This window comes from Typopeltis vanoorti, chromosome 11 (genome assembly GCF_054136105.1).
Source record: "Typopeltis vanoorti isolate ZY-2024b chromosome 11, IOZ_Tvanoo_1.0, whole genome shotgun sequence".
NCBI classification, from domain to species: Eukaryota; Metazoa; Arthropoda; class Arachnida; order Uropygi; family Thelyphonidae; genus Typopeltis; species Typopeltis vanoorti.
Genome location: NC_143559.1, coordinates 39,401,972 through 39,412,453, shown reverse-complemented (window position 1 = coordinate 39,412,453; position 10,482 = coordinate 39,401,972). Strand labels below are relative to the sequence as shown.

Below are 10,482 nucleotides of genomic sequence, written 5' to 3'. Positions count from 1 at the left end.
AGCATGGATCTAGTTCCCTCAGAGAAGTCAATGATGGATTTCGTGTAGCTTTTAGACAACTATTTCAAACATTTTGTTTATCATTTTTGTTTTCGAATCACTAGTATGCATGTCATAAGCATACAGGTAAAAAAAATAAGTGGAACGGTTCTATTAGACCGAGGACGAAAGAGAGTAAACGGAGAACAGGAAGGAAGGGATAGGAAAAGGCCAGTTATTAAAAACTACTAATATATTTAAAATCATTATACAAAATTTTAATAAATTTAACGTGAAATTAGCCAAGAAAGCTGGTGAGTAACGAAGAATTGATATTGGACTTCGGAAATAGTATTTTTTGAAATTTCTTTAGTTGCTTTCTGTTATCTGTTTAGCTAAAATATTTTGTTTTACATCATGCTGAAAACAGAAGTCATTGTTCTGATTTTTCCTTAATGCATTTCCAAGAGCTTGTTAATAAACTTTTACGAACCTGACAAAGTTCCGTTTTGGCCATCTGTTATTTGTAATATACTGCTGAATAAAACGGAATTGATTTAAGAAAGAGAGAAAAAGACATTTATTTAAAAAGATTTTTAAAAATTGTTAGTGTTTTAAAAGTTGATTGTTAATTCAAGAGTTCTATAAATCTTTCATGTGGATATTATGGTATTTATTTTAGGAATTGCAGATGTTTTGTGTAATATTTCTGTAATAATTATATAGAAAAGGTTGAGATTCTGTATCACATAAGTGTCATGAATGGGCCAAGGGATAGATAATCTCAAAACCCTATCTTGAGATTACATGTGGTTTTTTTTTTCTTTTCCAAGCCACTCTTCACTATCCCAGTAAGCACACTGGTAGTTTCTCAGTGAACAATAAAAAATCATCTACCACCTAAGGATGTTCATGAATATGCATAATATAGTAAGCTTTAAATTCACAGTATAGCTTGCAAAGTGTAGATACTAGCCAAACAGCTACTGGATCAGCAGTTGGACTAGCTTTAGTTTAGTAATAAATCTAATGCAAAAAAAAAAAAAAAAAAGTGGGTGCTATGGTTGGTTAGTTTGGGGTTTATTGGTGCAAGGACTGGTAAGGTCAAACTGCACCATTATAAAGGTGACAGCAATACAAAAAGTAAAAAATAAATAGCTAAATAGGCAGATAACATCTTATGTACTAGGAAACAAATTTAAAACAATTTCAACAGTGCAGTAAATGCATATAAAAGACATTTATAATCATTTGCATCTGTAAATAAATTCTTTATAAAAAGTTAAAAACTTCATGCACTTTGAGCCTGACATGATCTTCCTTAGTGTATATGGCTCAACCAGAATAGAAAAAATTGCATTGATTAATCAAGTGAGGTACTGTTCATACATAGGTGGGTCATCTGCCCCCCCCCCCCTCCAGAATATGAAAAAGGAAGATGACTGGGACTTATGTTGAACCTAGCAAAAACAACTTCCTCTCTTTAATATGTATGTGTACTGGACTTCCAGTGCTTAATTTTAGGCTTAATGTCATGCAATTTATTTGATAGTGCTTCCTTAAGGATGACTGTCACTGAACAGTTAACTCTGCTTTTATGAACTGTCTGTATAGATGACTGACAGACAGCATGAAGAAAATCTAAGCTGATCAACAGCTTCATCTGCAGTCCTATTTTTCTTGATTCCAGTGTGACTGGGAATTCAGCACTAACAAACAAACATCAAATTTAAAGGCCTTCATTTATTGTTATCATTATTAACAGACTTTCACGGAGCCAAAAGACTCATTACAGGAGATTCCACTATCACCCACACATAGTTCATCATACCAAGCCTCAAATACAATCACTTACCACTGTCCATGCAAAAAACATGCTCCTCAATCCTTTGCTCACACCCTCCTTATACTGCTTCCAAGGATGATGTGTTTTGTTTTGTTTTCTCTTCCTTTCTTTGCCCAATTCTATGTAAAACCTCTTCCACAGTAATCTGGTAATAATTTTTGGACAAATTACATGTGCCAGTCTGTCTTCATACCCAATGTTCCAGAGATCAGAAACTATCTTAGTCAAGTGTCTCTGGTCCCTTTCCAATATCTTTTCATTTCTTTGATTTCTTTTCATTTCTGTGTACACTAAGCCACAATGAAGTAAAGATTATATGATATGCCATCATAATCCTTCAAAGTTACAGTATGTACCTCTGTAAATATGTACAAAATAAATATTAAATATTACCAAGTAAATTCTGTAACAGAGAAAAAATAGTGAAAGTGTAGTCAGTTGAAATATCACTGTTTTCTGAAATCAAACCTTTACCATTTTATTATTGTAACTAAAGAAAAATAAATGAAATGATTTATTTATTTATTTTTTTAAACTTAACAGTGCTATAAAAATGCCAATCACGTCTACTTTTACTGGTGTGTAACGTTTACACTACAGTATTTTATAGGGTACTACAACTTACTTATGGGGGAAAATTTTTTTCTTCATAAAAATCGTTACTCGCACTGGTTATTGATGTGATCACTTTTTTTTTTTTAGTGTATCAGTATTCTTATTTAGGCATTTTAAATGTATGAATGTTTTAAACTCTTCCCTACATACATCTGCAATTTAGTTTCAGTGTGCATGTATTTGTCTGTGCAGATGATGTGTTATTCATTTTCCCTGACACATTTGAACAGCTGGCATTTTAGAATCCAATTCACTTTAGAGAAAAAAAAACAGTAACAATCTGCCCTTCACAGATATGGCTGCATTATTCATTGCCTTGATGGTTCCTTAGCTTTTACTGTTTATATACAGGAAACATGCACACAGAGGGAGATAAATTCACCTCATTCACACCATCATCCCTCCCAAAAAGTACAGTATTATTATGAATACTTTAATTAGCAGGGTAAAACTGATTTGCTCTGATTGTAATTCTTCACTGCTGAGTTAAACAATAACATGAAACACATGCTTATCCAATTGCTACAGCCTTCCCCCACTGGATCAAAAGAAATAAAATACTGATACCTGATACTTATCTATGATCTCTTCCATATTTAGACTATAATAAATTTATAACTATCTCATATGTCCATGATACTTCTAAAAAGGTAGCAGAAATAAAAAAGAAGATTATTATTGTACACGCACCTGCATGGAGTTCAAAGACTCATCGTGGGAGATCTAAACTGTCCACACAATCTATCATACCTCGCCTAGAACCTATTAACAGGCAAAGCACTCACAACTGACTCTGACAACCCATTCCACTCATTCACAACTCTACAAGCAAAAAATCTAGTCCTCACACCCCTATTAACCACATCTTTATTGAACTTCCAGGTATGATGCCTTGTTCCAGCCTTTCTAGCCAAGTGTTGACCCAAGTTTAACCCAGCCACTACTACCAGCACTGGTGAGGTGGGAAAATGTAACAAGAGTGGTAAGGTGGGGTCCCACAGACCCGCCCAAATCATGAGTTTCAGGGCAGCTCGTCCAATTATTTTCATCCAATCAAAATTTCGTCCATTCTCTCAATTTTGTACATTACTTTTCTCATCCAGTAGGACATTTCGTCCAATCTTATTTGTCTACTCCTATTTTGTCGATTACTTTTCTCATTCAGTAGGACATTTCGTCCAATGCTATTTGTCCAATTCTTCATATTAGTCCAAGGAGTTATAAGCAGTGGTGAGTTATAAGGGACTCGCCCGAGCCCTTTGTTAAATTTTTCTAAAATTTGCGAGCCCCTTGTTCTTCTTGTTTACTTTTTTATTTAAAAAAAAAAAAAAAAAAAGCATAATTTTTTGAAATATAAAGCACCAAACTCATACGGTAACCTAACAAAGTGATTTTATTAAATAAAATATTATAGTTACTATATTAAGGATACCAAGTAATTTTATAAACTTGGTTTTTTTACTCCTTCTCCCAAGTAAGCAAAACAGTTAAGTTTGCACTTGAATGTAGTTCAAGTCTAAAGGTAGTGCAACACCAGGGCAACTCGTTGTAAAGGTGGGTAAAGCTCTGATACACATCTCACTAAGAGATATATACTGTTATACATTATGGGTGGGGGTCACTACCCAGACCGGTTTCAACCTTTTTTGAGGTCTCCTCAGTGAGTAGCTAGACCCTGAAATACCAAGGTTTAAAGTTCTTAAAAGAACCGGGAGATGGATTGAGTCCTTGACTCTTTATCCCATCATCTGAATGAAGAAAATCTGTGTAGATGGGGTGTTATTGAGCTAAAAGCTCTAGTCATGGCTGGGTAATGGCAATAGCCGAGCCTCAGTTAAAACTTCATTGGCTACAGCATTGCCATTTGTTACCCTGGGAACTGTTTAGGTAAAGGGTAAAATTTTAAAAAATCAGACAATCTCTAGGTCACTCATTCGTGGGCGAAAGACTGTCTAAATCTCTGCGTTGGTTCCACTCAGTGAAACTCGACCACCGAGTAGAACCGCTCATTCCGAAGAAAATAATTCACCGACAAGAACCCCTCAGCGGGCTGTGCCGGAGAACACTTTCCCCGGTGACTCAAATTGCTCCCTTAAGGCAAAAACCCTAAGAGAGCGAACTCTCGAAACTCAGCAGGATAACAGCAACAGCCGAACCTCAGTTAAACTTCATTGGTACAGCATTGCCATTCGTTACCCTGGGAGCCTAAAAAGGACTTTTTTCTTGGAATCCAAGGGAATTATACCAAGGTTTTAGTAATACAGAGCCTTATCAACGTTACCTATACAAGTTCCTACAAGGTGCTTTTACTTTGAATAAGAAACTCTGGATGAGATAAAGATGTCAAAAGTTTTTTACCTTGGGGATAATATATATTAAGGATACCAAGTAATTTTATAAACTTGGTTTTTTAACTCCTTCCAAGTAAGCAAAATAGTTAAGTTTGCGCCTGAACGTAGATCAAGTCTAAAGGTAGTGCAACACCAGGGCAACTCGTTGTAAAGGTGGGTAAAGCTCTGATTAATATTCTTAGTATTTCCCATAATGTAAAACACATCTCACTAAGAGATGTATACTGTTATACATTATGGGTGGGGGTCACTACCCAGACCGATTTCAACCTTTTTTGAGGTCTGAGACCTCAAAAAAGGTTGAAACATTATAGACACTCAGCTAAACTCTACCATGCGCACAATTAGTGGGACAGTATGAAGCACCCCCCCCCCCCTCTCTCCTGGCTGCCTGTCCTATCTATCATTGTTCCACCAAACGTTGGAGAAGACAAGCCTCGATTAAAGAATTTAATAAAGCAATGAGTAACCCACTCCTGCCCCTGCACCAGACTCTCATAAATCCACCTGGTCTTTGCCTAAAATCTAGAAAGCCTCTCTGGTCCATGGACGAACTCTCTTCAGCTGCCCTGACATGTGGAGAGAATACTGGTCCAACAAACAGCTTCCTGATAGAAGATCCCTGTGCTCTGCAGCCTGGTTTTCCTCTTCCTAAGAAGATTTGGTCATCACTTAATAGGATCAGAACTAACTACATAAATGTGGCTACCTACTACATAAATGTGGGCTGTTAGACCACCCTTATTGTGATTGTTCTCCCGTGGCTCAAACGATTACTCATTGTGTAAGACTGCCTAAGGTGCCAATTTCACAGTGGTGGCCTACAGGACATCCACAAGGTGACGGATGAGACCTTGGATTGGCTTTCCAGACTGGACATTGACCTGTAGTTGTAATTACTTTTGCTTTTTTTTAAAAAAGGAAGAATTGGAAAGCAGTTTGTGCCTTTTATGTAATGAACTTTTACATGTCAAGATATTCATCATTTGTTTCTGGATATTGTGACTGTACATTTCACTTGCCAGTTTCACAAAGCCATATGCGTAAATAAATAAATAAATAAATGTGGTATTCAGTCAATTGTCTTTGCGAACAGGATCATCATCAGGATCAGGATCCAGCAGAATCATCACATAGCCATTTCCTTTATCCAACTCAGCTGTTAATCTATTATAAAAAGTTAGTAAATTATTATGGTATGACCTGTCCTTCACAAAGCCATGTTGACCCTCACATAGTATCATATTTTTATCCACCTATTCTTGAACTCTCTTTTTGACCAATTTTTCCAGTACTTTTACCACCATGCCTGAGATACTGATTGGTCTATAATTTGTTACTGCAGTCTTAGAACCTCTCATTATGTAAGAGAATTATTTTGCCTTCTTTCCACTCCCTTGGAACTCAACCAGAGCTGAGACTTTAATTAAAGTGCCTAGTCAGAGGCATTGCTAGTTCCCTTGCACATTCTTGCAAAACGTGAGCTGATATCCCATCTAATCCCACAGCTGTATTTACATTGAGATTCTGCAGATTCACTGATACGACCTTTTTTATAGTTGTCCATAAAAACTAGCATCCCTTATATGTTCTCCTAAAGATTAGCTCCTTGATGTTTATCAGGTACTTGGGAGCCATTAACTTTGTATAGCCAAATTGGCAGGACAGAATTTCTGAACGTAAAGACTACATCTGGTAGTATGAAACTTATATTTTGGACTGCTGCTTATAATTTTCATAATGGACATCATCCTTATGCACACGGTATTCCTTCCACGTCATCCTTTTCTTACGAATCTCTTGCTTAATAAGATTACGCATCCATTTTACTCCTACCCTATATATTCTTCGGACTCTCAGGATACACTCTGATATTGCATCATTTAAGTATTGTTTAAATGCTTCCCGTGCACTGTTGATATTCTTCCCATCCATCAACCGATCCCATTCCACTGAACTCAGTTGGTCATAATTTCCTGCTTTGTAGTTCAGCATATAACCTTTTCTGAATGGAACATTCATAAACTTATTCACTTCCCAAGTGAGTACCACATGATCACTGTCACCAACCGGAGACAGAATAGTTAGGTCTTTAACTGAAACACCCTCTGACACTATAATCAAATCTAACACTCTTTGACCTCAAGTTCCTTCTGTCACATTCTGCTTGAGGCAGTTGTCCTGCAACAGCTCAATAAAAGCATTTTCATTCTTCTCATGAGATTCTACTGCTACCCAATCAATATTTGGATAATTAAAGTCTCCTATTATGATTACAATTTTCCCGCTCATCTTGTCTATTTGGTGATACATTTCTTCGTCACTAGCAACCAATCCACCAGGTTTGCAGCAACACCTCACTATATAATTGATCTTGTTAGATTCCACCTCACACCAGATGACTTCAAACTCACTGCCACATGAAATACTGTTAGTATTTCATGTGGCAGTGAAATAAATATACATAGGTCTCAACTTTAACTGGATTCAAGTCATCCGATATCATTAGCAGCATGCCTCCTCCTCTCTATCCATCCTATATAAAGTAAGAGCTGCAAAAAAAAGAAAACACTGTGGCATATAAAGAAAAAAGTGATCAGCACACTCATGGGCAGTACAAAGTGCAAGCAAGAAGGGTGACTAATATGGTAAGGTAGGCCAAATCAGACTATGAGAGAGAATTAGCCAAACAGGCCAAAGTAATCCCAAAAGTGTTTTTTTTTGTTATGTAGCAAGTACGAGCGAAATTGACTGTGATAGAATGGCTTTAAACAATGCTCATGATAGGAAGGTGACTGAACCAAAAGAAATTGTTGAAAAGCTGAGTGATCATTTTGCAAAGGTGTACCTATCATCCAGGTGGTGATTTTGCAGTTGCTGATGTTGCAAAGATACATATTAACATTGAGGTAGATGAACAGCAGTGTTCAGCATATTAAAAAATATGAATGTGAATACAGGTGGAACTGGATGGCATATCAGTCCATGTACTACGTGAATATGCAAGAAATTGGCATTGCCTCTGAAGTTATTCAATCTAAGTCTCATCTCTTAAAGGGTTCCAAGATAGTGGAAAGAGGGCAATTATTATTATTATGTACTACCTCCAGGGAGTCCAAAGGCTCATCGAGGGAGGTCACCTACTCTACAACTCTCCGTCTCCACCACTCATTTCACCAACCGCAACAAGATTTTCACCATCTACACCAACAGCATCTACTGCCGACCACCACTAGTATTTTCACAGACAATCACAAACATCCATGCCCAAAAGGCTGAGGGAATTCAAACCCTCAGCCTTTTGGTTGGAGAGCGGATATGCTAACCACTCAGCCAGCCAAGCCAATAAGATAGTATCATTGCATAAAGGTGGTTCCAAGACAGAGGTAGCTATAGACCAATTAATATATCAGGAGTGGTTGTTGAAGTATTGGAAAAGTTGGGGAAAGGTGAAATACAACAGTGGGTGGATAGGGATGTGATGTTCTATATTGGACAGCATGGTTTTGTAAAGGTAAGTTCTATCTTCCTAAAGTGACAGCAGAATTGGATAAAGGTAATGGCAACACCATGATAGTACATGACTTTGCCAAGGCATTTGACAATACCACATGGAAAATTATTACAAAAACTGGAGAGGATGGGAATGGATAAGAAGCCAGTAGCATGTATAAGGGGATGGCTGATGGACAGACACCAGAGAGTCGTATATGGTGGAGTGGAGTCTAGGATAGTGATGGTGACTAGTGGAGTAACTCAAGGTTCAGTACTAGTGCCACTACTCTTTAATTTGTATATCAGACATAGGGAAAGATTTAAGAGGGGATGTTCAGTTGTTTGTTGTTTATTGGGGAGAGCAATAGTTGATAAAAGTTGATATAGATATCCTGCAGGATGATTTAAATAAATTGACATTATGGGCAAAGGATAATGATTGTCAATTTAATGCTGCAACACTTCAGTTTGAAAAGGTTGCATGTGGTGTATCATATTGATGGTATTGGTTTGCAAGAAATTGATGAGGCTAGGCACTTGGGGATAATGGTGGACAAAGAGTTAAAGTTCAGAGGGCATATTACAAAAGTTGGTAAAATAATTCAACAGATTACTTGAATGTTGAAAAACACACTAGCAAGTAAAGATAAGGAAATTATTATTCCTCTTTATGATTCGGCCACATCTTGGCTGCTGTGCACAGATTTGTTCACCTGGGTTTCTTGGGGACCGGGAGATGGTCACAAAAATTCAGAGACGAGTGACTAAGATGGTGACAGGTCTGTGGGATACTCCCTATGAGGATAGGTTGAAGGTTTGTGGATTACAAAAAGTTTAGTTGATAGGTGGAAAAGAGAAGACATGATAAAAACATTTAAGATATTAAAAGTTTCTATCATGAGGTTTTATGATATTGATGCCAGTGAAATTTTTCAATATATGACAAGTAGAGAACTAGGGGCCATCCATGGAAGTTGTGTAAGAGTGTGGTTAGTAGGGTGTGCAAACCAGATTTTTTGCGTGGAGAGTGTTGAGTGAATGGAATGATTGCAAGAATTGGTTGTGAGTTCCCTAACGGTGAATGGATTCAAGGAGAGATGTGATAGGATTTGTGTGTATGATGGTTGATTTGGGTCTCCCGCAACAAGTCCCTGAACTCCATGCAGATTCCGTAAATAATAATAATAAAAGTTTGAATCCTTTCCAGGACATGGAACTTTTTTTTTAATCAAAGGTTTTCAGTCGAGGGTATATTAGTCAATCTCATACAGAGATGGCATGGTTTTCTCTCCTGGAAACTTGGGTTTTTCATCCCACAAAAACAGGCAAATCACTTAGAAGAACACATACAATTTACGGGCATAATACACTGCCCTCAGAGCCTTAAATTGAATTTGTCATAAAACAAACAGACACTCCTTTCATTACCATTCTTTCTTGTTTCTTTGTCTCCCTGGCAAGACGATACATTTTTGCGATTCATCAGGAAATTACTTAACATAAATTAAAAACAGCAAAAAATTAAACGTTTTCCAGTTAATGCCAATAGTTGAAAAGAAAGTCTAATCACGACTGTCATTAGGCATGTTACATGCAGTCTCTCCATTGTTGTACAAACTCTGTATGTGATTGCTGGCAGAGAAGAGCTCTTTAATGTTACACATATCAATCCATCCTTGATTTCTATTTAGTGCTTCTTTTCAGCGAATGACCTCAGAAGATTCCTTGCACAACTGGTCGAAGTAGTTAATTCTCTAAGTATAGCATGGAGGATGCTTGCCAATTTACCGTGTGATGCTGAAAGTTTATTTTTCACTTGGTTACACTATAATAAATTTAATTTAATCCTTTATCCCAGTGTGAGCAAATAAAGTTTGCGCCTAAAAATATCTTCAGGACTGGGGTCAGGTAGTATAACACCGGGCAACTCGTAGCAAAGGTGGACCAAGCTAACATCACTGCTATAGCTTGGTCCACCTTTGCTACGAGTTGCTCGGTGTTGTACTACCTGACCCCAGTCCTGAAGATATTTTCAGGCGCAAACTTTATTTGCTCACACTAGGATAAAGGATTAAACTAAATTTATTATAGTCTAACCAAGTGAAAAATAAATTTTCAACATCTTTCTCTAAATCCAGAGTAATTTAATAAAAAGGTGGCACACCTTTTGGCAACTCCTATAGGTAAAGATGACCT

General features: G+C 37.1%; 1 protein-coding gene across 2 annotated transcripts in view; it reads left to right on the top strand.

Moving 5' to 3' along the window:
- LOC150101453 (deubiquitinase DESI2-like) overlaps positions 1–10,482 on the top strand; it is a 74,046-nt gene continuing 63,564 nt past the window's right edge. Inside the window, exon 1 of one of the 2 annotated variants that reach the window (XM_090400611.1) lies at positions 1–209. The gene's annotated coding sequence lies outside the window, so the exon portion shown is untranslated. Of the gene's footprint in view, positions 294–10,482 lie in introns of both variants that reach the window. The other variant, XM_090400610.1, reaches the window with a different exon arrangement.